This window comes from Aphelocoma coerulescens (genome assembly GCF_041296385.1).
Source record: "Aphelocoma coerulescens isolate FSJ_1873_10779 chromosome W unlocalized genomic scaffold, UR_Acoe_1.0 ChrW_unloc_scaf_1, whole genome shotgun sequence".
Taxonomy (NCBI): domain Eukaryota; kingdom Metazoa; phylum Chordata; class Aves; order Passeriformes; family Corvidae; genus Aphelocoma; species Aphelocoma coerulescens.
In genome coordinates this window covers 6,319,145-6,338,156 of record NW_027184080.1, presented here as the reverse complement: position 1 = coordinate 6,338,156, position 19,012 = coordinate 6,319,145, and the positions used below count along the sequence as shown (strand labels likewise).

The following is a 19,012-nucleotide window of genomic DNA, read 5'->3' as shown; positions in this document are numbered from 1 at the left end:
GCTCCCCTGCTGCAGCTGAAAAAAAAAGTCCCTATCTTTATGTGACCTTGAACAAGCTGCAAACTGCTTTGAGAAAGTTTTGCTCAGTTTTCCTTCCCCCTCTCAGGCTCAGTTTAGAGGCATAGAAAGACACAAGAATTAATTTCTGGGCATAGGGCAGCGATATGGGATACACATCACAAAGTCACCCCAAGACACTGGCACAGGTCCCTATGCTTTTGCAGTGGAGAATCATGAGCCAATTATATGTAAACCTCAAATAGTTTCTGCAGATAACGTTAATAAGGGAGTGTGCCGGTTTGGTCAAATTTAGAAATACATCCTTTAAGAGAAGGCACAACCACCCCTCCCCCACCAGGTTCAGGAAAAATAAATTTTCCTCAAAGGAAAGTGAAAGAGATAAAAACTATTTATTTAACAAACACACAGGAAAAGGATAATAATGCTAAATAATAAAACCCCTCGCCCTGCTGAGAGAAACCCGAGAAAATTTCAGAGTCCTTCTGCAGATCTCTCTCTCCCCCTCCTTGGAGCTGGGATGGGGTGGTGGGCCCACCTCCAGGGCCAAGGCCTCGGTGGAAAGTACTCCCAATATATTCTGATGTTGAAACCGTACAGCAGAGAGAAAAGGGAAAAAAAGGAAGTCCCAGGAAAACAAAAAGTTCAACTCTCCGAAGGAAAAAAGAGCTGAGGAAAAAAACTGCCAAAAACTGGCTGGAAAGAAAAGCATGCCGGGTGGTTCCCTTCCCTCCTGCTCTCCTGCTGCAGCTGAAAAAAAGATCTCTATCTCTGTGTGACCTTGAACAAGCTGCAAGCTGCTTTGAAAAAGTTTTGCTCAGTTTTTCCTTCCCCCTCTCAGGCTCAGTTTAAAGGCATAGAAAGGTACAAAAATTAATTTCTGGGCATAGGCAGCCATATGGGATACACATCATAAGGTCACCCCAAGACATTCCACCCCTTATCTCATATCATTGGCTCAATGCCCAAACTAAGATATTCTAACTCTACACACACACATCAATACATACATATATATATACACAGCTATGTACAAACAGTGACAGTGACACTCAGCAAGCAGTGATATACAGGCATTTTACATTACAGATGGTTTTCACCCAACAATCAGATCTCCCTGCGGTACACAACGTGTTGTTCCATCTTTCTGCATTACCCACCATGTGCAACCAGGTCCCTGAGCAAGGACAACCCCACGGATGGGTTTGTCTGTACTCGAGGCAGAATTTATCCACACAGTCTTTCCTAACAGACCTCTGACATGCACTACTGGGACCTTATCTCCATCTACTTTATGCAGGGATTCAGATTGGGCTGGACCAGCTCTACTGGTGGAACCTTGGGTGTTAACTAACCAGGTGGCCTTTGCCAGATTCTGTTCCCAATTTTTGAAAGTTCCCCCACCTAGTGCCTTCAAGGTGGTGTTTCTGCCTGCTCCGAGCTTCCCTTCCCCCTCTCCAAGACAAGCCAGGACTTGCCTCTGCCATGTGCTCTGACCTCCTTTGTTCCAAGCGTGGGCAAAACCAAATGTAACTGAAACTCTTTAGCAGTGTCTGATTGGCCAGTCACCCCGGGTCTGCCCCCAGTTGTCCCCTTTCCCCTTTTCCGAATAAAAGAAGGACCCGAGAGGGGGCCCGCACTCTTTGGCTTTGCATTCCTTCTGCGAACATCTGTGTGTCTCTGTCTCGGTTTGAAAGCTTCTAATTGCAGGAATTAGGAAAAACAAAGGCTATATTTCTCCCTCTTTGCTTCTACTGGTGGTATCAGCTTTTCAGCTACTATTTGCTGCTTTTAGAGCTACTAAAATGCTAGATTGCCCATGCTACCTCTCTAAGCTGCTTGAGGCGTCCTAAGGCATTGAACTACGAGCGCTAGCTGGTAAAAAGCTGTGAATATTCCACAAGGTGGTTTTCAACAATCCATTGCATCGTTCCGGTTTGCCTGCAGCTGGTGCATGGTAAGGGATATGGTACACCCACTCAATGCCATGTTCTCTAGCCCAGGTGTTAATAAGGCTATTCTTAAAATGAGTCCCATTGTCAGATTCAATTCTCTCAGGGGTACCATGCCTCCAAAGGACTTGCTTTTCAAGACCCAGGATGGTGTTCCAGGCTGTAGCATGAGGCACAGGGTAGGTCTCCAACCATCCTGTGGTTGCTTCTACCATTGTGAGCACATAGCGCTTGCCTTGGCAGGTTTGAGGCAGTGTGATGAAATCAATCTGCCAGGTCTCCCCATACTTGTATTCGGACCATCGCCCACCATACCACAGGGGCTTCATCCGCTTGGCCTCCTTGATCGCAGCGTATGTCTCACAGTCATGGATCACCTGGGAGATACTGTCCATGGTTAGATCCATCCCTCGATCTCATGCCCACCTATAGGTGGCATCTTTGCCCTGATGACCTGAGGCATCATGGGCCCATCGAGCTAGCCCAGATTGGTTTTCCCCTACACTGCCAATTAGCTTTTCCCCACTTTTCTAGCCATCCCCACAGAGCATTGGCTACCATCCATGAATCAGTGTAAAGCTTTGGCCACTTCTCTCTTTCAGCAGTGTCCAGGGCTAGTTAAACAGCTTTGAGTTCAGCGAGTTGGCTTGATCCACCATCTCCTTCAGTAGCTTCTGCAACCCATCGTGTGGGACTCCATACGGCTGCTTTCCACTTTCGTTTCATCCCTACGATGCGACAAGAACCGTCATTGAAAAGAGCGTAGCATGTGTCTTCTGATGGCAATTGGTTGTATGTTGGAGCTTCTTCAGTGCGTGTCACTTGTTCTTCTTCATCAGTGAGACCAAAGTTTTCACCTTCAGGCCAGTTTGTGATTATTTCCAAAATCACAGGGCCATTCAGTTTCCCGATATAGGCGCCCTGTGTGATGAGAGCAATCCATTTGCTCCATGTGGCATTGGTGGCATGGTGGGTAGAGGGAACCTTTGCTTTGAACATCCACCCCAGCACCAGTAGTCGGTGTTAGTAGTTGAGTGTTGGAACCCTGGGTTCTGAGAATTTCAGCCTGTCAGTGCTGAGAAGCAGTGATCCCCAGAAGTGCACTGTATTCGATCCAAAGCCCTGGGAAAAGCTTCCTAAATTGTGTGATAACACTGAGGTTATTGCTGTGTAATTAAAAGTTATATCACTGGGTGGAATATGTAGAAATGTAGAAAATTAGGTTTAGGGGATATAGGTAATAATAGGTTACAATATGGAGGACTTTGGGTGTGGATTTGTTCTTTATCTTTTCTCCGTCTTCTGCACAAATCTGAGTGCTCTGTCATTGGGTCAAAAGTCCCACACTGCAGGACATGAAAAGTTAGTAATTGGGTTGTAAGTAAAAACATATTACTTGGTATTTCATAATTGGGTGATTTAGACTTTAAAAGCCTTGAAAATTAAAACTCATGACTATTTTCCACCCTGCCAACTAAGAGGCACACTGTGCAGCTGTATTACTGATAAGATATAATAAACAACTTAGTCCGCACAAGAATTCTCGATCTCCTGAATCTCAATTCAAACTCTGAGTAAAAGAGCTCGAAATACAAAAACAGAGAAAACTAATAGTTAAGCAACCAATGGATAAGTACCATAAATGATAAACATACAAAAGTGTATAAATAACACTGGCTTCTTAGAATAAACAACTTTTTGCCTGGAATTGTTGTGGGGTCTCGTCTTGGGGTGACCTTATGATGTGTATCCCATATCGCTGCCTATGCCCAGAAATTAATTTCTGTGTCTTTCTATGCCTCTAAACTGAGCCTGAGAGGGGGAAGGAAAAAACTGAGCAAAACTTTTTCAGGGCAGCTTGCAGCTTGTTCAAGGTCACACAGAGATAGCAGTTTTTTTTTTCCCAGCTGCAGCAGGGGAGGAAGGAAGTACCCAGCTTGCTGCTTTTCCAGTCAGCTTTTGGCCAGTTGTTTCAGTTTCTTGTTCTCTGGAGAGAGAGACTGAGAGTTTGGACTTTGTTTTTCCTTCTCTGGAATTCCGGATTTTCTCCCTTTTCTACTGGACTGCTTTTCAACCTCAGAGCACATCAGGAGGACTTTCCACCGGGCACAGAGGGCCTGGCCCTGGCCCAAGCCCCAGCGCCAAGGAGACCAAAGGGAGGACTCTTAACACTTCCCCAGGTTTTTTCCTCCACAGTGAAACATTTTATTATTTAGCCTTATTTTCCTTTTCCCGTGTGTTTGGTAAATAAATAGTTTTATCTCCTTCACTTTCCTTCGAGGAAAATTTATTTTTTCCCGAACCTGGGGGGGAAGGGGTGGTTGTGCCTTCTCTCAGAGGATATATTTCTAAATTTGGCCAAACTGGAACAGGTCTGTATGTGTGTTGTCCGTCTCAACAGCGACATCTTTTGGCCCCAATGCGATATTGCAACAAAAAGTAATATTGCAATGAAAAGTAATATTGCAGCAAAAAGTGATACTGTAATGAAAAGTGATATTGCAATGCAGCGAAAAGCGATACAATCACAGGAACGGCAGGGCGAGGTGCCGTGGAGACAGAGCCTGGTGTAGCTGAAAAGGCAGAGGAGTTCTGCCAACGACTCGTGTCATTGTTTTTATACCTTGTCGAGTTTTTGTCAAGCCACCAGGGCCTGATTAAAATGGGAAATAATTTATTGAATGAGGAAACAACTGTAGCGTCGACTTGGATGGCACTTTTAAAGCGAAAGGGTGTTAAAACCACAGACTGTGCCTTTCAAAGCGTCTTTCTGTGGGCATGCTCCCAGGATTTCCCCGCGGACGCCAGTGTAGCGTTCAGTGTGTCTGCATGGAAGGCGGTGGGGGAGAAACTCTGGGATGTGATTGCCAATGGAGACAAAAATGCCGCAGGCTTGGTTCCCACCTGGTGGCTGCTGTATGAAATGCTGAAGGAGTGGAAAAATGAACAGGACCAGCGGGAGCGGGAGACAGCAGAAGTTGCACAGCCGGTTGCTGAAGCGGAGGGGGATGTGCCGATGGTGGAAGAGGAGGAGGGGGAGACCTCGGGTACCTCGGGTGCCTGCTCTGGTGGGCTGACCAGCACGCCTCACGTTGTTAAAGCAGAAGTAGAAAAGAATCCCAGTGGGTCCTCCTCGTGCCTGTCTCTGAGAGACTATGTTAAACCGAAGTACCCCCCTCCCCCCACTGAAGCAGCTGGCTGAGCTTTCACTGAAACATCACAAGGGCAGGCCTCCGGTTGTGCCCTCTGCTCCACCACGCCCGTCTCCTCCGAACCTGGGTGACAAACCGTAAAAACAACAAGAGAGGGCGGGGGATCCCACACCGACACAGGGGGGTGTGGTCGGCGCTGGCCCACGTGGCGGGGAGCAGGTGGAGCCCATTCGTGAGCCCTGTGCTGAAAGTCCTGGAGCGGGGTGCCTTACTCCCCTCGCTCCCATGGATCCACTTTATCCACTCTTGCCTGCGGATGAGTGGAGAGAGTGGAACAACCCTTGGTACCATCTTTGGAACCCTCTGGTACTTTCTGTGGGACGGGGTGGCTCCAGTGGCGGCTGCAGTGGCTCCGTCCAAGGCCCTGTCAGAGCACCCAGGAACAGCAGCAGCTTCTTTCCCTCCCTTCTCCCCCCGCTGCTGCCTTTTCGCTGTGTATCACCAAGAAGAAGAGGGCGGGGGGGGGGGGGGGCAGGTGAGCCCTGGCATCCTCCCCACGCTCTCCTCGGAGGACCCAGACAACTGCGGAGGGGGCCCGAGGGGGCCTGTTCAGGACTGCTCAGCTCCATTCCAGCTTCCAGCTTCTACCCTGCTCTTCCTCTCCCTTCCCGTGTTTGTGATTGTCAGAGACTGAAAATAGTTCATGCCTCAAACATTGATATAAAGTTTTGCTCATTGTAAAGAAGCTACAACCAAAGAAGCCTCCGTGAAGACTGGGACTTTGAACTGAAAGTCAAACTGCTGATTAGATAAAGGGAAACCCATTGTTCAATCATCCCCGCCTGAGTGTGGGGTGGGGGGAGGGCACAGCTCACAGAAGCCAGGTTTAAGCAGACCAGCCCCCCCAATCGAGGAGGGAGGAGGAGGTTTTCGGTACGTGGCGTAACCTCTGGTCAGAGGCACTGAACACCCATCCTCCGTTACACAAACCGGCCCAGCTGTGGAACCCGCAACCCCACAGGGCACATCCACGGGACTTTCACGTGAGAGGCTTTGCACCACAGGGCTGCACGTGATGCAACAGATCCAGAGTCTGCTGTGAGAGACTACCCCCCTCCCCCAGGGGGACATGCCTGAACATTGCTACCTGGCTTGAGGGTATATAAACCCATCGGATTCTATGCTTTTTGGGGGGACCTTCACCACCAAGAAGACCAGCTGGAGAGGATCAATGGAACATCGTTGGGATCCACAGAGTGGTGATATTTTCCTTATTCTGTCCCTGTCACTATTCTGTCCCCTCCACCTATTTTCTCCTTCCTTCCTTCCTTCCTTCCTTCCTTCCTTCCTTCCTTCCTTCCTTCCTTCCTTCCTTCCTTCCTTCCTTCCTTCCTTCCTTCCTTCCTTCCTTCCTTCCTTCCTTCCTTCCTTCCTTCCTTCCTTCCTCTCTCTCTCTCTCTCATATTTACCATCAAATAAAACCCTTACTACTGTCATTGGCATATGGTCTCGTTTGCACCTTAATTCAGGCAGAGGCATTTCTAAGAACCTTAAAACTGGATCACAACAGTGATATGGAAAGGTTACTGTCATATGCATCATTTTGTCGGTGCCTTATTATCCAAGAGATGGGATGATCATGTTATCACGATTTATTACTTAAAACAGCAAACAAAGCATCAGTCTCAGAGGCCGTGGCTTTAGTAACAAACCGCCATAACTGGAGACAGTCATGAGTTTCAGAGTTACATCGTAATTTATAACTTTTTGGTCCAATAAGCAATTAACACAAAACTCTGTTTTGACGTTATAACCTATAACTTTTGGTACTTTTTCCTGCATTGCGTCTGTTTCACAACCAATAACTTGTTAGCTCACGTACACACATATACTTCTATTATAACATCTAAATTCTTAAACTATAAAATCACATTACTATACTTAAAACCCTTCACCATATTACCCAATACATTTTCTTACTTATAACTATAAAACACAGGTTTATAATTCTTCTGCTTAAAGCCTGTACAGCTTTGCCACTACATCAACCCAAGCTCCTTCCAGGGCTGTAAATCAAACTCATTAATGCCTGTGGAAGTTTCTGTTTCTCTGTTTCCCACAGGTTACCACTAAAAGAGCTTCTGGAAAATGCTTGCTTTGTCCCAACCTTAGTGCCCTTGCAAATGCATATTACTCATGTCAAAAAATACATTTTACTATGCATCTCCAGAACATTTGTGGTTTCTGTAAAAAGTAACTTATATTTTCAGTAAGCTGTGGATTCTGATAGGATTGTTTACTGGAGAGGTTCAAGATTATTTGTACCGGTACCCTCAGCTCCTTCCTTGAAAAGAGCAATTAACTTTAAGATCTGATGTTGAAACCTTGAATGATTTGCAGGGTTGCTGAGAGTAATTAGCTGGCTGAATTGCTTTCTTTAACCATCTGTAATGTGATTGGCAGAAGGTGTGTGGTGAGACTCGAGGTCGACCACTAGGATTTTGGAGCCGAAGCTACAGAGGGTCTGAAGCCAACTACACCCCAACAGAGAAGGAAGCCTTGGCAGCCTATGAAGGAATCCAAGCAGCCTCAGAGGTAATCGGCACTGAAGCACAACTTCAATAATAATTAGCCAAAATAATAACAATAATTAGCCAAATAATTGGCTATTATTTAAATAAAACATACTGTTATTGGTTTCCTACAGCATAGGCATTCTAAGCATTCTAAGCATTCGGAAAAACACCCGGTGCAGCTTTGTTGCTGTGTTCTCTTTCTGTTGTTTAGGTTTCTTGCTTCTCTTTCTAACGGGCTCAAGCGGATTGTGCTAAGATCTATGTCGGAACCAGACAGGCTTGCTGACCTGCAGGTACAAAAATGCTGTTAACGAGGATTTTCTTGCTATTTTCTAAGTCCGTGAGAGAAACAGCCGAGGGGGCAGCGGCGCCGAGCGCAGCCGGGGAGCGAGAAACAGCCGCGGAAGCGGCGACCGCGCCGAGCGCAGCAGCGGTGCAAGAGACAAGCGCGGCGCCCAGCTCGGCGCCGAGTGCGGCGCCAAGAGGGGCTGTAGCCCCAGAGGCGGCGGCAGCAGTTCCAGTACTGGTTCAGCCGGGACTGGCCGAGACGGCCTCCCGTATAGAAACTGGTGTGAAAACTGCAGCGCAGCCAACTGCAGTCTGTCCTGTCTGTTCTGCCTCTAGCGAACTTAGCCAAAGTGCCCCTCCACGTAAATTTCTGTTCACTCCCAGCACCCCAAAGTTGCCTTTGCCTGATGACTCATCGTCAGGCAGTGAGGCAGATGAGGTTCTGGCCCCAGGTCGTCAGGCTGCTGTGGCCGCACGGCAAAGAAAAAGGCTGCGCCGGTCTCGCCCCTGGACCTTTCAGGACTGCACGGTAACAGTGCGTCCGACCCATTACTATCGCTTCTGAGAGTCTGGTAAGATGCGAGCATTGGAGGCGGGTGACTGGAGGTTATTAGAAATCCTTGGAATGCCAAATGGATCTGAGCATTCTGGGGGTAACCGGGGAGCTGTTACACTCCATCCACAGGCTGTGCCAGAAGTTCAGGATGGTAGTGCTTCCCCAGAAGGGGAAACCCAAGCTTTCCCAGTGTATAAGGCTCTCCCAGATTCAGGGGAGAATGACAAGCATGAGGTAATTTCTTGGAAAGTTGCCCAGGACCTCCAATCCAAGGTGGCACAATATGGACTAGGTTCTGCTGAGGTTATGCAGATAATAAGGGTGATAAATACAGATTTGCTTGCTCCATTTGATATCAGACACTTAGGTCAAATTCCATTTCAACGTGTACAATTTACAGTTTCTGAGAAAACCTGGAGAAAGCTGGCCGACAAGGCTGCATTAGGGCATATGCAGCTCCCTGCTGCTGATCCTAGATGGACAGCAGGAGTGGATGCTTTGATGGGGACTGGTCCCTTCTCTGATCCCAGTCTACAGGGTACCTTCTCCTCTAGCATCCTGCAGCAAGCTCAACAGGTCGGCATGGCTGCCCTGTTGAAAACCATAGAGTTGTCTGCACTCAGAAAGCGATATACTGAGTTAGTTCAAGGGAAATCAGAGTCATTCCTCCCCTATGTAGAGAAAGTCGTTGCTTCTCTCGTGAAGCAGGTTGAGGATGATGGGTTAAGACAGATGTTGTTAAGGCAGTTAGTGAGAGATAACGCAAACGAGGAGTGCAGAAAAATCATAGATGCCTTACCAGGGGACCCTGAGGTAACAGACATGGTCGAGGCCTGTGCTAAGGTGGGATCTGGGAACCAGAAAAGGTCTACTTTGGCTGCTTTCCTGCAGCCTGTTCACGCATCTTCTGGTCGTGAACCAAAGCCACCAAAACAGGTGAAGAAACAGAAGTGGCCTAAGCCGAGCCAAAAAGAAAACACACCGATCCCCCAGTGCAAGAGGTGTGGCAGGCCAGGGCATTGCACGGGCTTCTGTAGATCCCAGACTCATGCCGATGGTCGGCCTTTGCCGGGAAACTTCCGTCAGGGTGCAAGGAGGGGGAATTGCTCTCCGATGCAGTTGCTCCCCCAGAGAGTGGCACAGGTACAGGCACAGGCCTACCCAGCCACCCTAGAGACGGCACTCAAGGATTAGACAGCAACCACGGATCAGACGGGTTTGACGTCCACACCGCAGCCGTAAGGGCACACAGTATCCTACACTGCCTTTGCAGTGGTTCATTAACACAACAATCCAAGTCAGACTCTGCTCAGTTAGTTGAATTAAGGGCTGTTACCATGGCTTTTCAGCGATTCTCACAGGAACCTTTGAATTTGGTTACTGACTCTGCTTATGTAGCAGATATCACCCAACGCTTAGATTGTTCACTTCTGAAGGAGGTGAACAATGCGGCTCTGTTTTCGCTGTTGCAAACCTTGTGGTCTGCAATTCAGGCTCGAGTGCATCCGTATTACATTCTGCACATTCGAAGCCACACCAATTTGCCAGGGTTTCTAAGAGAAGGCAATGCCAGGGCTGACATGCTGGCCAAATCTGCATGGGTAAGGCCTCAGCCTGACAGAATTTCACAAGCCAAGGCATCGCACGTTTTTTTCCATCAAAGTGCACATACCCTGCAGAAGCAGTTTCATTTAACGCCAACCGAGGCGCGCGACACTGTCAGCGCTTGTGCTGACTGTCATGGACTCGCTGCGCCTTTGCCAGGAGGGGTAAACCCCAGGGGGCTAAAAACTTTGCAGATTTGGCAAAGGGATGTAACTCACATCCCTGAATTTTGTCGGCTGAAATATGTACACGTCTATTGACACTTTCTCCTCGGCTATGTGGGCTACTGCTCACACTGGAGAGAAGGGCCGTGATGTCATTGCCCATTGGAAATTGGCTTTCTCAGTCCTGGGCGTGCCAGCTTCTGTGAAAATCGGTAATGGTCCTGCCTACGCCTCGGAGAAGGCGTAGCAGTTTTTACACCTATGGGGTGTAGACCATACCTTCGGTATCCCACATTCTCCTACTGGCCAAGCCATTGTTCAACGCACTCATGGTACCTTGAAGCATGTTTTGGACAAACAGAAAAGGGGAATGCATGGAGAACCCCCACAGAGCTGACTAGCAAAAGCTTTGTATACAATTAATCACCTTACAGTACCACAGAATTCAAATAATCCTGTTATTCTGAATCATTTTCTCTCATTGCAGTCTGCAGGTGACAGACAACTGCCCCAGGCAAAAGTCTGGGTGCGGAATTTACTCACTAACCAGTGGGAAGGCCCTTATGAGCTTATCGTTTGGGGTCGTGGGTATGCTTGCGTTTCCACAGATACTGGGATACGGTGGCTACCTTCAAAATGTGTTCGCCCTGACCTACAGCACCAGAGGCAGAACAGGCAACCTCCAAATGATGGCCAGAACGCCAACCATCCAAATGGCGACCAGAATGTAGATCATCAGCCTAATGACTCTTCTGATGATGACCAGGATGTCAACCATCAGGCAGATGGGTCCTTCTACAAGCAGAGACTGGGATGGTCCTTCTACAAGCAGAGACTGAAGTTTAAATTTCTTGTTATGGAGTCAGATAGTTAAAGCCTTAAGGACATATTTAGAATTAATAACTGATGTAGATTTCTATTTGGCATTAATAGTAGAGTTGTTATCTTATAAAACAAAAAGGGGGAATTGTAGATACAAAAATGCTGCTAGCAAGGATTTTCTTGTTATTTTCTAAGTCCGTGAGAGACTTTTCTCTCTCACAGAAGAGGTGGCAGGGAATGTAAACAACCAAGACACCTGCAACCTTGAAAAGTCTTGTTTATGGTATAGTCGAAAAATATTTTGACAATGGATGTTTTAGGATTTTAGCCAATCACCCCCAAGGGGTGGCTGGTCCTTTGTCCAATTAGACTTAGAAGAAAATAGTCTATAAAAGAGTTTGTAAAATAATTAAATCAATCAATCTTGCTGCACAATTCCTGCCTGCTGGATCTTCTCCTCCTCCTCCTCCCTATGGCTGCGGGACACGGTGATATACCGTAGGAACCAGGCCTGCGGTAATACTGACCTGCTGTTAATTCCCACAGGGAAACCCATCCGTGGGTTTGTCTGTTGCAGCGGGGATTTCTGCAACATGTGCAGACAGCGAGGCCCGTGGAAAGAAATAGGGACCAATTCTTGATAGAAGTTTCAGAGATCTTTATTCTCCAGCCACATGGCCGGGGGCCTGCTGAAGAACTGAGAAATCATGGGACAACCAGGGTCCTCCCTGGGCAGGGGAACACAAAATAACCAATGGAGAGCAAGATTGACCAGGGAGTAGGGAAACCCCGTAGGCCATGCCTCTGCTCCAGGGTCCCCTCCCCCTGGACCCCACGCCAGGGGGGAGGAACCCCAACAGTTGTCTTTGCTCAGGGACCAGGTTGCACATGGTGGGTTATGCAGAGAGATGGAACAACACATTGTGTACTGCAAGAAGATCTGATTGTTGGGTTAGAGCCCCCTCTAATGTGGAATGCCTGTATACCACTGCTTGCTGAGTGTCACTGTCACTGTTTGTACATAGCTGTGTATATATATGTATGCATATTTGTGTGTGTGTAGAGTTTGAATATATTACTTTGGGCATTAAGCTGATGGTATGGAATAAGGGGTGGAATGTCCTGGGGTGACTGTATGATACTGTATTCCCTATCATCTGCCCTATGCCAGATGTGAGCCCTGTGCCTTTCTGTACCTTTAAGAGAGGCGGGGAGAGCCAGTGGAATTCCTTTGGCGATGTCTTCAAAACACAGATAAGTTCGCTGGCTTCTCCTGCCTGGCTGCTCTGCTTCTGCAGCAGGGAAGAGAGTTACATTCCTTTTGCTTTTTAGCTAGTTTCTTGTTCATTAGCTAAAGTACAGAGCCCTGGGACTTTGGCTTCTTCTTCTCTTCTGGAACTGTTCAGAACACCAGAACATGAGAACCTCACTGGGAGGCCTTTCCACTGAGGCCCGGAGGGGCCCACGCCAAACCCCAGCTCCAGAGAGGAGAAAGCCACATCCACAAAGGACTCTAAAATCTACCCAGGTTCTCTCCACAGTAAGAGGTTTTATTATGTAGCATTATTCTTTTTCTTTGCCTGCATGCATTGTGTTTGTTAAATAAAGAGGTTTTTTTCCTTTCACTTTCGTCTGAGGAAAATTCTTTCCGAACCTGGCTGTAACCTGCCTTCTATCAGAGGATGTTCATTTCGGATGTTCCTCTGAATTTGTCTCAAACCAGGACATTCATGAAGTTAGAAGTCTCCTACACACACCCTGGAAACATGTAGAACTTCTCCCTGAAGTTTGGAAGCAAACTCCATGGTTACTTTCCTGGGAATTGGGTGAAAGGACTTTATGTGTACTCCATCATCAATTTGGTGGTAAGTCACACTGACTCCTAGTCTATACTGTTCCTTTGCTAGCTGTAATATAGGTACCTTTTATCGTGCACTGTATTTTTATCTACTAGTAGTTCTTTTTGTTTATCCCGTGTAGTAAGTAAGTCTGTTTAAAGTCTTCTGTCTGTTAATCTTGTCTATTCAAAGAATAATTCATTTTATAATAAACCTAATCGGCCATTCTTAAGAACTTGGGAGAAAGAAATATTTGGGGTGCAGGCTGCCTCAAACAGAGCTACTGCCAGAAATCTGACTCAAAGGCAGGACTTGTCTAAGCTCTTGTCTCCATTCATAACACAGCTGTCTCTGAAGAACTGTGGATGGTATCTTTTCAGCTTTATACCGGCTAGCGCTTGTATTTCAATGCCTTAGAAAGCCTCGAGCAACCCAGAGAGGCAGCACAGGCTATCTAGCACGTTAATAGCTCTGAATCGGTACCTGTATCAGCTGCAGAGCAAATACTATCAGCAGAAGCAAAGAGGGAGGAATATAGCTCCCTGCCAGCTCAATTCCCTGCAGTTAGAAGCCTTAAAAAGGAGAGAGACGACCACAGATGTTCACAGGAAAAGCTGAGCTGAGAGAGAGAGTGGAGCCTCCCCTCGACTATCCTTTATTCGGAGAAGGGGGAAGGGGAGGACTGGGGGCAGATCCGGGGTGACCGGCCAATCAGACACTGCTGAAGAGTTTGAGTTACATTGGTTTTGCCCGCGCTTCGAACAAAGGAGCTCAGAGCACGTGGCAGGAGCAAGTGTCTTTGGGAGGGGGAGGGGAAGCCCAGAACAGGCAGCAACAATTCCCTATTTTTTTTTCTTTAAAGCTGGGTTGTAACTCTTAGTAACTTAAAGTGCATAGAACAGTAAGAAAATAACAGTGCAAAACATAATTGGAATCTATTATCCCTACAACTCGATAGTACCTAGGATGCCTTTAAACTAGTTCCCCAGTCAAAACTCAGGGGCTAGTCAGGACATCTATGGTATGGAGTATCAGGACAAAGATTTACAGAGTACAGTGCAAAACCTGAGTGCAAAACAGTGCAACTTAAGGGATTAACATCAAAATCTGCCGTAGGGGGTTTACATGAGGGTGCAAGATCAGGATCCTTCTTACGGCGTCTAAAACAGGAGGCAGTTTTAACCTCCTTAATTTTTGAGGAAGTGACATAAGCTTTTACCCATTTCCCTGGATCCATCTCAGTCCTTGAGGGGTAGATACACTGGCATACTCACGTCCCCAAGTCACAAGTTTGTATGGTCCTTGGATTTTCTGAGTCTCTGGGTCCCAGATCAGGACTTCTGGATTTTCCTTCAGTTTCTGTCTCCCGGTGTTCTGGAAATGACAATAGATGGGAGGGTTTGGATCCTCAAAGGTGCCATTCAGGAAGTTTATGGTAAACAGTGCTTTGCTGAGTCTGAGGACAGGTGAGTTGAGTTTGGTGGTCCCTGATTGTTGTAGCAGCATTCACTTGAGGGTTTGATGGGAATGTTCAACAATGCCTTGTCCAGTTGGGGAGTGAGGAATACCTGTAACATGTCGAAATCCCCACTGCTGACGGAAGTTTTTAAACTCCTGAGAGGTGTAGGCAGGTCCATTATCAGTTTTTATCTCCTCAGCTATACTGAGCACAGCAAAAGCTTGGACAAGATGTTTTTCAACGTCCTTAGCTTTTTCACCTGCATGCGCAGAGGCATACATAGCACCAGAGAAGGTATCAATAGAAACATGAACGTATTTTAATCTCCCAAATTCAGGGAAATGTGTGACGTCCATCTGCCACACTTCACCACTATTAATGCCTCTGGGATTGACTCCCATGCCCAGTGATGGAAGCTGTAGCTTCTGGCAGTTGGGACATGTTGCCACTATGGCTTTTGCCTGCGTCTGCGACAGATGGAACATGCGGATAAGAGCATGAATATTTTGATGGTACATAGCATGGCTCAGTTTTGCCTGTTCGAAAACTTGGGGGAGCTTTGGTAAGTCAGCTGATAGAACTATGTCTGCTGGCATAGCCAGAGCATCAGCTCTACGATTACCTTCTGCAATAAATCCTGGCAGGTTCGTATGTGACCTCACATGCATGACAAAATAGGGATGCTCTCTGTGGGAAACCAGATAAATTAATTTTGAGAGTAAATCATAAATTTTTTTGTTTGAGATTTCTTTTAGGAGAGCATGCTCAGCTCTAACAGTTACTCCAGCTACATATGCTGAGTCTGTGACCAAATTAAAGGGTTCTTTGAACCTCTCAAATGCTCTAATGACAGCTGCTAATTCAGCTACTTGTGGTGATCCTTGGATTACCTTGATGTCAGATTCCCCCTTTTGCGTCTTTGAATTTCTCCACGTGACCACGGACTTCTTACTTTTCCCTGACGCATCACTAAAAACGGTAATCGCATCGAGGGATTTTCTGCTTTGAATCTCTCGAGGGACGAAAGAGAATGCCAGATTAAACATGTTATGTTTTGGGTAATGAATTGAGATTTGGCCTGAGTAACTATCTAATGCAAATTGTGAATTTATATTATTTTGAAGTAGGTGATCTAATGCGTCAGTTGTTACCGGTAAGTAGATGCATGCAAAGTCACATCCTGCCAGGGTGCGGAGCCTTGCTCTACCCTTCATGATAATTTTTGCTATTAATTCTTGTGGCTGTGTGATGGTTTTAGGAGGTTGGAGTGGAAGGAATACCCATTCAATTATGATGAGGGGTTCCTTCTGCTCTTTGTCCCACTGAAATATGAGGCCATGAAAGACTGGTGCCTTCCCTAGAGTGACAAGCTTAAAGGGTAGGGAGGGCTGATACCTGTGTGCTTGTCTGGTGGAAATGAGCTCTTGTATCTTTCTGAGAGACTGCCTTGCCTCTTCTGTCAGGGATCTGGGGGATGCTGGACCGCCTTCCCCTTGCAACAGGTTTGCAATAGGAGCTACATCCTCTGTGGTGAGTCCTAACCAGGGTTTTAAATAGGTCAGTGTCCCACAGATCTGTTGCACTTCCTCTAATGTTTTTGGGTTATTATTAATGGTGACGGGTGTTGGGGTGATAGAGGTTTCTGTGATTTTGAGTCCGAGGTATTTCCAAGGGCTTGTTCTCTGCATTTTTTCAGGTTGTAATTCAAAGCCCTTGGCCTCTAGGGCCTCAATCACCATGTTAAGTGTCTGCTCAAGATACTGATTATTGGGAGCACACACCAGCACATCATCCATGTAATGCAGGATGATGGCTTTCTCTGCTTTGGCACGGATGGGAGATAGAATTTTAGCAATATACTCTTGGCAGAGAGTTGGGGAATTTTTCATACCTTGGGGAAGCACAAGCCAATGGTAACGTTCCATGGGGGTTTCATGATTAAGAGAGGGTACAGAAAATGCAAATCGAGGGGCATCTGCAGGATGGAGTGGAATATGAAAGAAGCAATCTTTAATGTCAAGAACAGCTAAATGCCAATGTTGTGGGAGCATTGAAGGTGATGGCATACCTGGTTGAAGGGGTCCCATGTCTTCAATAACCTTATTAACTTCTCTAAGATCTTGGAGTAGCCTATATTTTTTCTTACCCAGTTTTTGAATTACAAACACGGGTGTGTTCCATGGGCTGTTAGTTGGAACTATATTTCCTTTAGCCAATTGTTCATCTACTAATGTTTTGAGTGCCTCTAAGTTTTCTTTTTTTAGAGACCACTGTTTAACTTGCACGGGTTCATCTGTTTTCCAAGTTAATTTTTGTGGATGGCACTCTGCTTCAGTGGCCTGCAAGAGAAAATTTTGATATCTAGGGGTGATATCAATTTTTGTTCCCCACTGAGACATGGCATCCCTTCCCCACAGGGTGAATTTGGTGTCCAGGACATATGGACGAAAAGTTGCTATTTGTCCTTCAGGACCTTCAATTTGGATGGTGTATTTGGATTGCTTTGCAATTTGGGTACCTCCAATCCCATGTATGATGCCCTGAGATTGTAGCTCCCATTTCTCAGGCCACTTATCAAATGGAATGACAGTCACATCATCACCTGTGTCTATCATTCCCATTATACTGATTTTACGTGATTTGTGACGGAGCTTACATTCTATTATAGGTTTGTCATTTCCCAAAACCTCAGTCCAACAGATGGCTGGGATATGACCATCTGTGGGCAGGTATTTGGGCAGTGGAATGGCCTGTGCGATGACTTGACCCTTTTGCATAAAGTACAGCGGATATATACATTGTACCATTACGTTAGAACACCCGTTCTGATCCACTTTCATGAGTGTGGGTGTAACCTCTATCCCAGCAGGTGTTTCCTGAGTGTCCCCAATAACAAAAAGGTATGTAAACTCTTGCATGTGGTCCACATTCTGGAATGAAATGGGTATTACAGTCTGTTTGTTGTTGTTGAAATGGTGTGTTTTAGCACAGGTTACCTTAAACCTGAGTCCAGAAGTCCAAGTTGCTTTGTCTGCAGCCTTATTTATGTCTGAACGCGGAGCTGTTAGGACGCGTTGAGTTGCTGGTTTCCCTGCTGTTGACCTGGGGAAACATTCTTTGGAGAGTTTTTATCAGCAGTTATAATCGCTCTGCAATTGCGAGCTACATGTCCCTTTTTCTGACAACGATAGCATATAAGGTTACCACGCAATTGAGTTTCTCCTGTACCCGTAAACTTTCTCTACAACTTCCCCAACCATCCCCACTTTTTTCAAAAAGGGAGCAGCTGTGTTCAACTGCACCTTCTTTGTACAGACTTCGAGGATGGATTCAACAGTAGGAGGAGGAAGATGAAGAGGGAGAGTGAGGATGACCTGTTTGCAAGCATCATTCGTATTAACTTGGAGAAGTTCGAGTAGGAGCGCTTGTCGGAGGTCAGGATTAGGGACCTGGGAAGAGACAGCTTCGCACAAACGGTTATAAAAGTGAAAAATATTTTCATTTGGCAATTGCTTGATGGTGGTATAATGAGAGTTAGGAGTTTGAGATGGTAGTAATGTTAAGGCCTTTTCAGCAGCACGTGTGATTTCAGTAAGAACTGGACAAGGGATAAGCATTGCTTGTTTTTGAGGATTTGCCATATTATTGTCACCAGATAAAAGGTCTAATGTGATATAGTTATTCTCAAGGTCCAGGTAATTATCTGGAGTTTGCCACAAAATTTTTAATAAATCAGATAAAATTATTTTCCATTGCTTTTTCCACATCATAAAATCACCAGGTGTGAGAAGAGTTTGCATCAATGTAAGTAAATCATGAGGTACCAGTAAGTGAGTTGCAAAAGTAGCACTTAAAAGGCTCTTAAAATAATTACTATGCATTCCAAACTCCTTAATGGCCTTGCACAAATCCTTAATATTAGAATAAGGTAAGGGTTTCCAGTCGGGGTTTGCTCCATTGCTAGTAGGAGAGAGTGTAGTAGAAGCAGTTGGAGTTACTTCCTGGTAGCCATAGGTTCCCGGATTTAGAAAGGTATTCACAGGATTGTGGGAACCGGGGGCGGGACAATAGGAAGCAGGGGCGGGGAGTGGAGGCGCAGGGGCGGGGAGTGGAGGCGGGGACACGGCCGGAAAAGGGGAGGGGTTGGGGGCGAGGTTGTGGGAGGCAGGGGCGGTACTTGAGCCATGGGCGGGCACAGAGGGACGGGTGAAACACGATGCTGTGGGGGTGGGGTCAGGTTGTGACGCGGGAGTGGGAGGGGATGGGGACAAGAAGGGGTTTGTGGGGTGGGGGAGAAAGGGATTGTGGGAGGTGTAGTTTGGAGAGGAAGGAACATCACGGCCGCCATTATTGGAGACAAACAAACTCAGAGAAAAGGGGTTGGGGGGAGGGGTTTTTCCCCGGGCTGCGAGCATATGACAATGGCTGTCCCTGGGAAAAAAGAGATCAGGGGAGAAGGGGATTTTACGCGCGCTTGAAACATGAGGGCTAGAAACTGGGGACAGGGGAGTGGAGAAAAGGGGTTGGGAAGGTCCTGGGAACGGCTCCGGATTCCCGTCCGAGGCAGGGTGCTGAGGAAACG

General features: G+C 46.7%; 1 long non-coding RNA gene across 1 annotated transcript in view; it reads right to left on the bottom strand.

Annotated features, from left to right (window-relative positions):
• LOC138102776 (uncharacterized) overlaps window positions 1-14,333 on the bottom strand; it is a 50,664-nt gene extending 36,331 nt beyond the window's left edge. Inside the window, exon 1 of the long non-coding RNA XR_011147534.1 lies at window positions 14,246-14,333. This is a non-coding gene — a long non-coding RNA (uncharacterized lncRNA). The remainder of the gene's footprint in view (window positions 1-14,245) is intronic.
• Window positions 14,334-19,012: the final 4,679 nt, after the last annotated feature.